General features: G+C 45.4%; 2 non-coding genes across 2 annotated transcripts; both read left to right on the forward strand.

Annotated features, from left to right (window-relative positions):
• The first annotated feature begins 5,868 nt into the window (after nt 1-5,868).
• Nucleotides 5,869-5,941, forward strand: TRNAV-UAC. Its single transcript has one exon. It is a non-coding gene; the product is annotated as a tRNA-Val (tRNA).
• A 510-nt stretch (nt 5,942-6,451) lies between these two features.
• TRNAV-CAC lies at nt 6,452-6,524 on the forward strand. The gene has a single exon. It is a non-coding gene; the product is annotated as a tRNA-Val (tRNA).
• Nucleotides 6,525-12,666: the final 6,142 nt, after the last annotated feature.

Raw genomic sequence — 12,666 nt, forward strand, 5'->3', positions numbered from 1 at the left:
AATATTTAAAAAGGGTTTCAGGGGCGATCCAGGAAACTATAGACCAGTGAGCCTGACTTCAGTGCCAGGAAAAATAGTGGAAAGTGTTCTAAAGATCAAAATCACAGAACATATAGAAAGACATGGTTTAATGGAACAAAGTCAGCATGGCTTTACCTAAGGGAAGTCTTGCCTCACAAATCATATTTTTGAAGGGGTTAATAAACATGTGGATAAAGGTGAACCAGTAGATGTAGTGTATTTGGATTTTCAGAAGGCATTTGACGAAGTCCCTCATGAAAGGCTTCTAAGAAAACTAAAAAGTTATGAGACAGGAGGCGATGTCCTTTTGTGGATTACAAACTGGTTAAAAGACAGGAAACAAAGCATAGGATTAAATGGCTAATTTTCTCAGTGGAAAAGGGTAAACAACTGGACAGCCCGGGACGGGTTCCCATCAGTCCTGTCCTGGTTTCAGCGAATGGCCTCGTTTCTCCAACTTGAACGTTTGGACTTTGTACTGGGCAAGCGGAAGTCGGATAAACTGTACTGGGCCTGCTGGCAGGCTTGTGTTCTTCTGATGCCGACAGCTGTTCAAGAAGGGCTGCGGGCAAGTGGCTATGAGCTTGAATGCTGCAACCCAGGGTCTCAGTAGAGTGAGGGGGCTTAGGGGGTGGAGGGGGGAAGGGGAGGGAAGGGTAGTGTGTAGTGGTGTGAATGGCGTGTGGTGTGCATGAGGCAAAGTGAGGTGCAAATGTTAGTAGTATGAGGGGAACTGGTATGGGGAGAAAACAGGAAAAACAGATAGGCTGTAGTTATGAGGGAGGTCTCTGTTGTTGTTAGTTTGTTTAAACAAATTGTGTTGTATTGGATGTTTAGTATATTGGTTGTATCTACTGAGTGTGGGATTCACTGCCTATTCATGTATCCTCCCAATAAAAATTATTTTGAAAAAAAAAAAGGAAAAGGGTAAACAGTGGAGTGCCTCAGGGATCTGTACTTGGACCTGTGCTTTTCAATATATTTATAAATGATCTGGAAATGAATATGATGAGTGAGGTTATCAAATCTGCAGATGATACAAAATTATTCAGAGTAGTTAAATCACAAATGGATTGTGATACATTGCAGGAGGACCTTGCGATTCTGGAAGATTGGGCATCCAAATGGAAGATGAAATTTAAAGGGAAATAAACATTCCTGTAGTTACAGATGTTAGGTTCCATATTCGGAGTTACCACGCAGGAAAAAGATCTAGGCATCATAGTGGGTAATATATTGAAATCATCAGCTCAGTGTGCTGCGGCAGTCAAAAAAGCAAACAGAATATTAGGAATTATTAGGAGTGAATAAAACAGAACGTCAGAATGCATCTATATCACTCCATGGTGAGACCGCACCTTGAGTACTGTGTACAACTCTGGTCGCCGCACCCCAAAAAAGGTATAGTTGCCATGGAGAAGGTACAGAGAAGGGTGATCAAAATGAAAAAGGGGATGGAACAGCTCCCCTATGAGGAAAGGCTGAAGAGGTTAGGGCTATTCAGCTTGGAGTAGAGACAGCTGAGGGGGGATATGATAGAGGTCTTTAAAATCATGAGAGATCTTGAACGAGTAGATGTGAATCGGTTATTTACACTTTCGTTTAATAGAAGGACTAGGGGGCATACCATGAAGTTAGCAAGTAGCACATTAAGACTAATCAGAGAAAGTTCTTTTTCACTCAGCTTAAGCTCTGGAATTTGTTGCCAGAGGATGTGGTTAGTGCAGTTAGTGTAGCTGGGTTTAAAAAAGGTTTGGATAAGTCTATTAACTGCTATTAATCAAGCTGACTTAGGGAATAGCCTGTCTAATCCTAGCATCAGTAGCATGGGGTCTACTTAGTGTTTGGGTACTGTGGGAAACAGGAATGCTGGGTTTGGTCACTGTTGGAAACAGGATGCTGGGCTTGATTGACTCTTGGTCTGATCTAGTATGACAATTTCTTATGTTCTTAGTGATGACATGGACCCATGGGACAGTGATTCCTAAAGGTACAAACCAGTTTCTACTACTAATTATCATTCCCATAGTGCTACTAGAAGTACATAGCACTCTACCAAAACATATAAGAGACAGTCCCTACTCAGTAGAGCTTACAATATAATCAAGACAAACATACAGGGCAAAAGAGACATTAGGCATTTCATTTCATCTTTTAAGGAAATAGGTTCCTGTTAGTACCCCAGATCAGTCCAGACGAGAGGGTTTATGCATCCCTACCAGCAGATGGAGGCAGAGAACAAAACTTTGAGGCACTGCTACATAAATGGGAGTGCCACCTGCAGTCCTTCAGTATTGACCTGTATTTCTCTGTCTCCAGCAGATGGTAGAGGTGTAAACCTGCAGTCTGGAATTGTTTAAAAAAAAAAAAAAAAGATAAGAAGAGAGTTTGGCTCCCCGAGGTGTTAGGTTCCTTCTTGGGCTATCCCTCGGTTGGAGCAGGGCGAGCGGGGACTTGGTAATCCCTGTCCAGACTCAGGCCTGCTTGACAGGGGAAGTAGATAGCCAGGGGTCTTGGGTCTTTGCCGTGGCTGCAGTTTGAGGCAAGCTCGCCTTGATGCGGCCTCGTTTTGCAGCGATGTTTTCTTCCGGGGCCGCGCATTCAGGAAGGAGGAGGAGCACCTGCACGTTTAAACGCGACTTTTTTCTTCGGGCCGTGGTGACGTGAGCTCCGCCACGGCTCTGCCGATCTGCCTGCTAGGTGTCGCTGCTCAGCCGCCAGTGGGATGAGGTCCACCGGCGGCCGCCCGAGCCTCCCTGCGCCCATGGGTATTGGCTCCCCTCGGGATACCACTGCTCGCGGCGCCCCCTAATACTCGGGGGGCCTTAGGCCCAGGCCTGGTTCGCCTAGTGCTTCCACCGGCCCTGGGAGGGGCGGGTACAAGGTACAAAGGGAAAAGGGCTTGAGGGGTAGAAAGCATATAGGGCGAGGGGGTGAGAACATTTGCAGGGAGTCAGAAGAGGGGGGGGGATCTGAAGGGAGGGAGTTGAGAAGAGGGAAAAGCCTTGGAAGAGGGGTGAGAAAGCGTAAAAGCCTTTTATGGAGGGTTAAAAAGGAGGAAAAGCTTTTGAAGAGCGAGAGGGAGCGAGTGAGATGGAAAGACCTAAGGGGACTGGGGAGGAGCTGAAAGGCAGTGGAAGGAGCGTTACTCTCTTCATTTCTCACTTAGACCGCCAGCCTTCCATCTCCCTCTGTCACCCCCCTCTCCAGCCCCTTCATTTCCCCCTTTGATTTCACTTCTCTCTCAAGCTCTTATTCCTCCCATCTTCACCCTCTCTGCTCATCCTCTCCCAGCCCTCTGACCTCTCTCACCGGCCCCAGTTCCTTCCCTGTCATTCACCTCTCCCGGCATGGCCAAGCCCCTTTATTGTCTCTCTGATCTCCCACCTACATTCCCATTCCCCCTTTTTACCTCCTCACTAGCCCCATTTCCAAATTCACCCCCTTCACAGTCCCCTCTCTTCTGTTTTGGTATTTTGCAGAGTGCAGGAAGGATTGCCTTTCTATTTCTCATCCTCCAGTATTGCACTGCTTATAGAATCTGGCTTCACGTTTTGTCCGCATGTTTCTGTTTCTGATTTGTGGTCCCTTGCTCTGTATTAGGCGCGAGTCTGTCCATGTTCTGAATGTGAGATGGAGGGGAGGAATTCTGCTTGCGTGTCGTTCCTGTGTGGGGATCTGTAGCAATTCAGCTTGTTCTGTTTCCCAATAGGAGGTGCATTGGTATTTTAGGCCTGGTGTAATATTTGTAGAGCTGCCTTTTCGTAGCTAGGGTTTTGCTGTTTGAGTCTTGGAAGTTTATAGATTCTGAGGGTCTTTTTTCACAGTTTTATGTTACTTTACAAAGTGTCAGTGGAAGGGAGTGGATGTTGCTCTTCCTGAGGTGACATTACAATTTGAATATAAATTTTGTTGACTGATAAAGTTGTAATGGGGAAATGTTCTACCTGCTTTGCGGAGGGAATTTCTGTGGTTCTGATGTGTGTTACAGAACTGGAGGTGCAGGGTTTTACTGAGATTCTGTCCCACTCTGTGTAGACTCCAGACCTCACTCCCATCTAGAACCAATGGTTGAACGATGCTATCAAATAAAGACAATGATAGGTTTATTTGAGGGGGGGGACTGAAACTGACTGGGGGGGTTCTTTGTGCAGAGAAAGCAAATGTTGCTTACCTGTAACAGGTGTTCTCACAGGACAGCAGAATGTTAGTCCCTCTGAAGATTTTTCATGTAAATCAGTGGAAGAAAATTTGGCTTTCACTGCAACCTCTGCAGCAACATTTTCTCTCATCGCTGAACACAGAAGATTGGAGAGAAAAAACACTCACTGTTATCTGCACTCTGCAGCAGTGACACATCATCAAGCTCGTATGCCAGTTTCTTTAGCATAAAGCTGGCTCCTGCTGTTGTAGTAGTCCAGAAGAAATCCCTCTTCAGTTTCAGGGCAGGACCTCATTTTTGGTTTTTACCTGCCGGTGCCAGTGCAAAAGTGTGCAATTTTGGACACATTTAAAGTTACTTCATCTGCTCTGCCTTTCCCTCTCCCTCACATCATTGTATATATGTCACCGAGGATGTTAAGATTACAACAAGGATTTAACATTTTTCCGTGGTATTATAATGCCCACTGCCTAGTGCCCACTGCACACACTTTGCCTTCTGCCAGGCAAACAGTGAGTGTCATCCTGTCTGCTCTGTCTGCACTATTTCTCTGTCACAGACAGGCTTCACAATACAGGCTGTTATGCTGCACTTTCTGGCCTGCCTTCACTGCTCGCTTATGCCCAGTACTACCTAGCTCCCACTGCCCACACTGTGCCCACTGGCAGTCATACAGAGAATAAATAACTAATCTGAAGTGTAGCTAAGGCTTCAATCACGAAAAAGGATAAACAGAACAGCAAGCGAAGCAACACAAATCTACAATGATGCAGAGATATTGTGATGCCATGCTGCCTCCATGGTTTGTTTTCCTGTCTTGTGTTAATGGGCTGCCACAGCAAAAATCCTTACCAAGAACTCGGAGAGAGCTCAGGGCTATGCTTTCACACAGACAATGTCTAGAGAAACAATGCAGAGCAAGGCTGTGACATGCTCATTCTTCGAGCTCAGCATCACTGTAACCTGCTCTGCGGAATTATAGGAGACTAGGAAAATGCTCCGCTGCGATACATCATAACTCTCATTGCTTGACGGTATGCCAATCCGTCCCTTCTCTGCAGCCTGCCCGCTCCACAGTGTATGAACCTTTCTCCATATATTTGCAACTGTTGCTATGCCTATGATTTCCATGGGTCTTTTGACTATAATTGCTTATAGAAATCATTCTGTTTGACAGAAATGAAACAAGTAGGATTCCTTTAGTTCACGGGTCCCCTTCAGCTCATTTTGGACCCTAAGAGTTTAGAGTCAGAGTTTAAAGCTTTTAAAAAAGCTCTAAAAGCATGGCTTTTCGAACAGGCTTATATTGACTATCTTGAAAAAAAGGACTCATTGGTTTAAAGAAACATTATTTTTATCTTTGTTTTATGTTCTTTTATTAATAATTGATTAACAATTTTATTTTTTATGATATTTTACTGTACCTTTTAGATATTTCAGTTTGATTTTATGATTTTGTAACATGTAAACCGTTGTGATGTATATTATGAACGATGGTATACAAGAATTTTTAATAAATAAAATAAATAAATAAAAAAGAAACAAGTTGGCTCCACTGATTTCATTTTTATATTTTGTTTTCAATGAATGCACTTCTCTAGCTGAGATGCTTGTTCAATTAGTCCTCCTTTAGGCATGCATCAAGGGTTCGACGGTTGCTCACAGATTAAAAGAACAAATCAGTTGGTTTCATAGTGTAGTGGGTATCACATCTGCTTTACACGCAGAAAGGCCTGGGTTCAATCCCCAGTGGAGCCATTTTTAACTTGCTGCAGAAACAGGCATGAGTCTGAGTGCAAGGATTACTTAGAGACCGAAAAAGCAAGTTGAAGACCAATGGGTTCCATATATGTGCAGTGAAAACCCCACCTGTCAGGTTTTCAGGATACCCACAATCTATATGCGTGGGATAGATTTACAGGCCCTTCCTTCTATGCTTGCTACTTGATCTCATGCGAATTCATAGCAGATATCGTCTTCCCCAGAAGAAGTGTGGGAATGGTTACTGGAGACGAAATATGGAAGCTTTAGGTAAACTCCTAAGCCAACATCTTGTGTGGTAAAAAGAATTCAGCAGTGACTCTAGTAAAACAAATTTTTCATGGTAGATGGGATGGCTCTTGGAAGATCTATTTTTTGCCAAGAGTAAAAAATGTTAGAATGTGAATGGTGGCTGAGGCGATTATCCCATGAATTATTCAAACAGTATTCTAAAATAACTGGATAGGTGTTTGAAAGTGTAATAAGGAAGCCATCAGACAAAGAAATGGTTCCATGGTGTAGAGGTTATCACATTTGTTTCACACACAGAAAGTCTTGGGTTCAAGTCCCAATGGAGCCACTTTATGTTTCTAGCAGTGGATGAGCATTTTATAGATGTTCAGCCATCAGCTGTATTGGTGTCAGTGAATGCTTGCATTGTTATGGGACCTTGTTAGGAACAGCTTGGGAGCAATCCTACAAAGATCTTGCAAGCACAGCTATCCAGGAGGGTTGAGTGTAATAGAAGACATTGACAATTATTGTCTTGCACTAGTCCTTTTGTCCCTGAGGTGGTCATCCCCTGTGATGGACTGCAACAGTATATCCTTGGCAGTATGGACTGGAATGACAGGGCAGAATGAATGCAAAAGTTGGTCATTTCTTTGCAGTTACTCTCTGAGAGAAAATTAGCATTTGTTGAAAGACCTCAGGTGCTAGTGGAGGATCCTCAAAACATCTTGCTTCACTTTTATCCTTGTAGTTCTATTTTCAAGCCCTCATTCTCTACTAGCTGCAGGGGCTGGCTATCAAGGGCATTTATTTCAGAACTGCCCCTTTTTCTAACTTTGACTGCTGCTTCTCTCCTGTCCTGGGGCATTCCTATTGAAACCTGTTCCATTTCTTCCATCGTAGCTTTTCACTTCTCATTGCAGGGCTGTTGCCTCTTACCTGAATGATGGAAAGGGTTGAGGGCATGGGATCAGATTGGGAAACACTTTTCCTCTTTTCTGCCACTTCCAAACTCCCCAGATGCTAGTCCTAAGGGCTGCTGCTTCTGTGGCTTATAAAGCATGCCAGTGTTAGTTAAATGCCCCATTTGTTTGCCAAGACCTGTGTCTTTGCCATGTGCTTGCATTTTGCAAAGCGTGGGCCTTCCCTTATTTAGAAATGTCTCCAGATCTTCCAAGTCCACTCTGATCCCTTCTCTACATACTTAGCAGAGGATGCTGCCACTGGAGCTGATATAGTGGGTGGACTCTGAGGAACATTGCCAAGGGCATCAGATGTGCTCTCTAACTGTGCTGCCTGCTCTTCAGCCACTTCCTAATTTTGTCCTGCCTTCCCCATCAAAGAACTGGATAAGGTGGCTAACACACTACTATAAAGGCCTCCCAAATTTTTCCCATCTGGTACACTATCAATAGCTTCTATTTCAGGGGAAAAAAGTAATGACTCTTCATCTGAATAAAAAAGCACTAGGAGTCGAGTGGAATCATTTAGACTAACTGTTTTATTAAAGCATGAGCTTTCGAGGACACAGTCCACACCATCAGATGCATGAAATGATGTACAATTGATGTGTACAATATATATACAGAACAGTGAGAAGACATGGGAAAAGGCAGGAAACGGTGTGGAGAGAGTGTGAATAGGATTGTAGTTTAGCCTACTGACAACTGAGGTAAGTGTGAATAGACAGAACGATCAGACAACAGTTCAGTTTATGCATATTTGTAGTGAGGCATGAATCCATTGCTTCTGTTCAGCCCTTGGGTGATGGTATTTAGATTTTTAATGAGTTCCAATTCAGCAGTTTCAGGCTGGAGTGCTCCTTTGAAGTTTTCATGTAGGAGTATGGCAACCTTAAGGTCAGATAGAGAATGTCAAGGAAGGTTGAATGTTGTCATTTCTAACCTCAGGTTTAAATCCTTTTCCCTTGTCCTTATAGATTGTCCCGTTTGTCCTATGTAGACAGAAGCGGGACTTTGCTGGCAGGTGTTGGCATATATTAGATTGGAAGAAAAGCAGGAGAATGTGTCCCGCATGTTGCTGATGATGTTGTGTCCAGTGATGGCATTGTCTGGGATAATATGTGGAAAGTGTTGGCATCTCCTTTTCTGGCAAGGTCTGGCTCCTGGGTTGGTGTCCTTGCACTATTTGCAGCGGCTGATGAGTATCTTTTGAGGTTGAGGGGCTGCTACACCAGACTAGCACGGCTATCCCTCTGAAGATTTTTCATGTAAATCAGTGGAGGAAAATTTGGCTTTCACTGCAACCTCTGCAGCAACATTTTCTCTCTCGCTGAACACAGAAGATTGGAGAGAAAAACACTCACTGTTATCTGCACTCTGCAGCAGTGACACATCATCAAGCTCGTATGCCAGTTTCTTTAGCGTAAAGCTGGCTCCTGCTGTTGTAGAAGTCCAGAAGAAATCCCTCTTCAGTTTCAGGGCAGGACCTCATTTTTAGGGATGTGAATCGTTTTTCAACGATTAAAATTATTGTCCGATAATTTTAATATCGTCTTAAATCATTATAGAACACAATACAATAGAAATTCTAACGATTTATCGTTAAAAATCGTTAAATCGTGTTAGTGCGCACTAACAGAAAATGATACAAATTGACACTTTCCAGGTCAGTAAAGGTCAGTTAGGAATGAATATGTATTCCTATTGGCTGGCTGCCCTTTTATCTATTGATGTTACCAAGGTTCCCACTGAGGTGATGGTTGGGGGGATGGGAAATGGAAATGGAAACTCAGGAACACTAACAGAAAATGATACAAATTATTGACACTTTCCAGGTCAGTAAAGGTCAGTTAGGAATGAATATGTATTCCTATTGGCTGGCTGCCCTCTTATCTATTGATGTTACCAAGGTTCCAACTGAGGTGATGGTTGGGGGGATGGGAAATGGAAACTGTTGGTAGTTGACAAAAAAAGTAATGTGATCAGTCAATATGACTAGAACTTGTGCCCTATTCCTGATACCAGGGGGTGTTGTGATCTTCCTGCACTCAGTGCCCTATCCCTGATACCAGGGGTGTTGTGATCTTCCTGCACACAGTGCCCTAACCCTGACACCAGGGGTGTTGTGATCTTCCTGCACACAGTGCCCTATCCCTATTAATACCAGGAGTGTTGTGATCTTCCTGCACACAGTGCCCTAACCCTGATACCAGGGGTGTTGTGATCTTCCTGCACACAATGCCCTACCCTGATACCAGGGGTGTTGTGATCTTCCTGCACACAGTGCCCTAACCCTGATACCAGGGGTGTTGTGATCTTCCTGCACACAGTGCCCTAACCCTGATACCAGGGGTGTTGTGATCTTCCTGCACACAGTGCCCTAACCCTGATACCAGGGGTGTTGTGATCTTCCTGCACACAGTGCCCTAACCCTGATACCAGGGGTGTTGTGATCTTCCTGCACACAGTGCCCTAACCCTGATACCAGGGGTGTTGTGATCTTCCTGCACACAGTGCCCTAGCATTCCTAACCTTCTGACAAACCATGGGTGTTGTGATCTTCCTGCACACAGTGCCCTAACCCTGATACCAGGGGTGTTGTGATCTTCCTGCATGCAGTGCCCTATCCCGCCTGCATTACTAGTGAGAGGCTGGCTTCACAGACAGGGGGGAGCTGCCTGACCCTCAGTCCAGACTTCCCCCATGTCCCAGCCAGTGAATGGTGTGTGGGTGAGGGGGGGGGGAGGATGGTGAAGTCTGAGACAGCTCCCTCCCTGCATTACTGATGAGAGGCTGGCTTCACAGACAGGGGGGAGCTTCCTGACCCTCACTCCTCCCCTCCCCCATGTCCCAGCCAGTGAATGGTGTGTGGGTGAGGGGGGGGGGAGGATGGTGAAGGCTGAGACAGCTCCCTCCCTGCATTACTAGTGAGAGGCTGGCTTCACAGACAGGGGAGAGCTGCCTGACCCTCACTCCTCCAGGGTGTTGTGATCTTCTGCACACAGTGCCCTATCCCTGATACCAGGGGTGTTGTGATCTTCCTGCATGCAGTGCCCTATCTCTATTAATACCAGGAGTGTTGTGATCTTCCTGCACACAGTGCCCTATCCCTAATACCAGGGGTGTTATGATATTCCTGCACACAGTGCCCTATTCCTGATACTGGGATGTGTGCAAGAAGATCACAACACCCCCGGTAACCGGGATAGGGCACTGCATGCAGGAAGATCACAACACCCCCGGTATCAGGAATAGGGCACTGTGTGCAGGAAGATCACAACACTCCTGGTATCAAGGATAGGGCACTGTGTGCTGGAAGATCACAACACCCCTGGTATCAGGGATAGGGCACTGTGTGCAGGAAGATCACAACACCCCGGAGGAGTGAGTGTCTGTGAAGCCAGCCTCTCACTAGTAATGCAGGTAGGGAGCTGTCTCAGCCTCACCATCCTCCCCCCCCCCCCCCCTCACCCATACACCATTCACTGGCTGGGACATAGGGGAGGGGAGGAGTAAGGGTCAGGCAGCTCCCCCCTATCTGTGAAGCCAGCCTCTCACTAATAATGCAGGGAGGGAGCTGTCTCCACCTTCACCATCCTCCCACCCCCCACTCACCCACACACCATTCACTTGCTGAGACTTGGGGGAAGGGAGGAGTGAGGGACAGGCAGCTCCCCCCTGTCTGTGAAGCCAGCCTCTCACTAATAATGCAGGAAGGGAGCTGTCTCCGCCTTCACCATCCTCCCACCCCCCACTCACCCACACACCATTCACTGGCTGGGACATGGGGGAGGGGAGGAGTGAGGGTCAGGCAGCTCCCCCCTGTCTGTGAAGCCAGCCTCTCACTAGTAATGCAGGGAAGGAGCTGTTTCAGCCTCACCATCCTCCCCCCCCCCTCACCCACACACCATTCACTGGCTGGGACATGGGGGAGGGGAGGAGTGAGGGTCAGGAAGCTCCCCCCTGTCTGTGAAGCTAGCCTCTCACTAGTAATGCAGGCGGGAGAAGGCACTGCATGCAGGAAGATCACAACACCCCTGGTGTCAGGGTTAGGGCACTGTATGCAGGAAGATCACAACACTCCTGGTATTTATAGGGATAGGGCACTGTGTGCAGGAAGATCACAACAATCCTGGTATTAATAGGGATAGGGCACTGTGTGCAGGAAGATCACAACACTCCTGGTATTAATAGGGATAGGGCACTATGTGCAGGAAGATCACAACACTCCTGGTATTAATAGGGATAGGGCACTGTGTGCAGGAAGATCACAACACCCCTGGTATCAGGGTTAGGGCACAGTGTGCAGGAAGTGCGCACTAACTCCCGTTAGTGCGCACTAATCGGAAAAAACGATTTTTTAACGATTTTTTAACGAAACAATCGTGCCAAACACGATTTTCTTCTCCTGCCAGACGATTTCAATCGTTAAGACGATAGGGGACACGATTCACATCCCTAGTGTACAGCAATCATTGAATGAAAAGCTGCTCCTGCGACTGGTCTAAGAGTGCAATTGTACTGGCTGATGCACTTTAACAGCACTTCTTATCAACCAACTTAGATAATGGACTAGTGCTGCAGTCCATTATCCTTACCAAATTAGACTATTGCAATTCCCTCTTGTTTGGTCTCCCTGCGATAACAATAAAACCTCTACAGATGGCACAGAATGCTGCGGCGAGATTACTTACCAACTCAAACAAAAGAGAGCATATCTCTCCCATACTGCAGTCTCTGCACTGGTTACCTATCAAAGCCAGGATTTCGTTCAAAGTACTCATGATGATACATAAAGACATTCATAACATCTCCCCTCTCAAACTGAGCCATCAATTCCGTGCTCACACCTCTGAAAGACCAATCAGAAGAGCTTACAAAGGCTCTCTGCATGCCCTCCCTACTAAATCTTCTCTAAGCAAAAGAGAATCTGGGCCGACTCTTTGGAACACTCTCCCTCCTGACCTCCGTCAAGAACAGTGTCCCCTAACCTTCAAGAAAGACTTAAAAACTTGGCTGTTCAATCAAACTTTCCCTGAAAACCCAAGTTCTCCTTGATGCAGGTCCCAAAACATGAATACAAGGCCTATGGCTAACATTTAGTGGACTTACTGAACTTTCTCTTCACAGCCCCCCAAGGACTCATTCTAGTTTTAAATAAAGTACTATATTTATTTTCACTTTTTTCATTTTTATTTTATTTTATTATGTATCCACAATTTTATTTTATTTTTTGCTCTCGGTTTGCTATGGTTCCTTGTTTCCAAATGTTTTTTGAATGTTCAATTGCTAATGTTCATTGTTTAATGTATCGCCTCCCAGCGAAAGTTCTGTTCCATTGTAAACCGGTGTGATCTATATTCTTTATAGGAATATCGGTATATAAAAATTATAAATAAATAAATAAATAAATAAATAAATTAATTAATGATGGCAAAAAGAGGAGGCAGAAGCACTACAGCACAGGGGCAGAGTGAGGTGCCACACTCTTGGTCCCTAGAGTGGCTCCTCCTCCTCATTTTCTGAAGC

This window comes from Rhinatrema bivittatum, chromosome 1 (assembly GCF_901001135.1).
Source record: "Rhinatrema bivittatum chromosome 1, aRhiBiv1.1, whole genome shotgun sequence".
NCBI classification, from domain to species: domain Eukaryota; kingdom Metazoa; phylum Chordata; class Amphibia; order Gymnophiona; family Rhinatrematidae; genus Rhinatrema; species Rhinatrema bivittatum.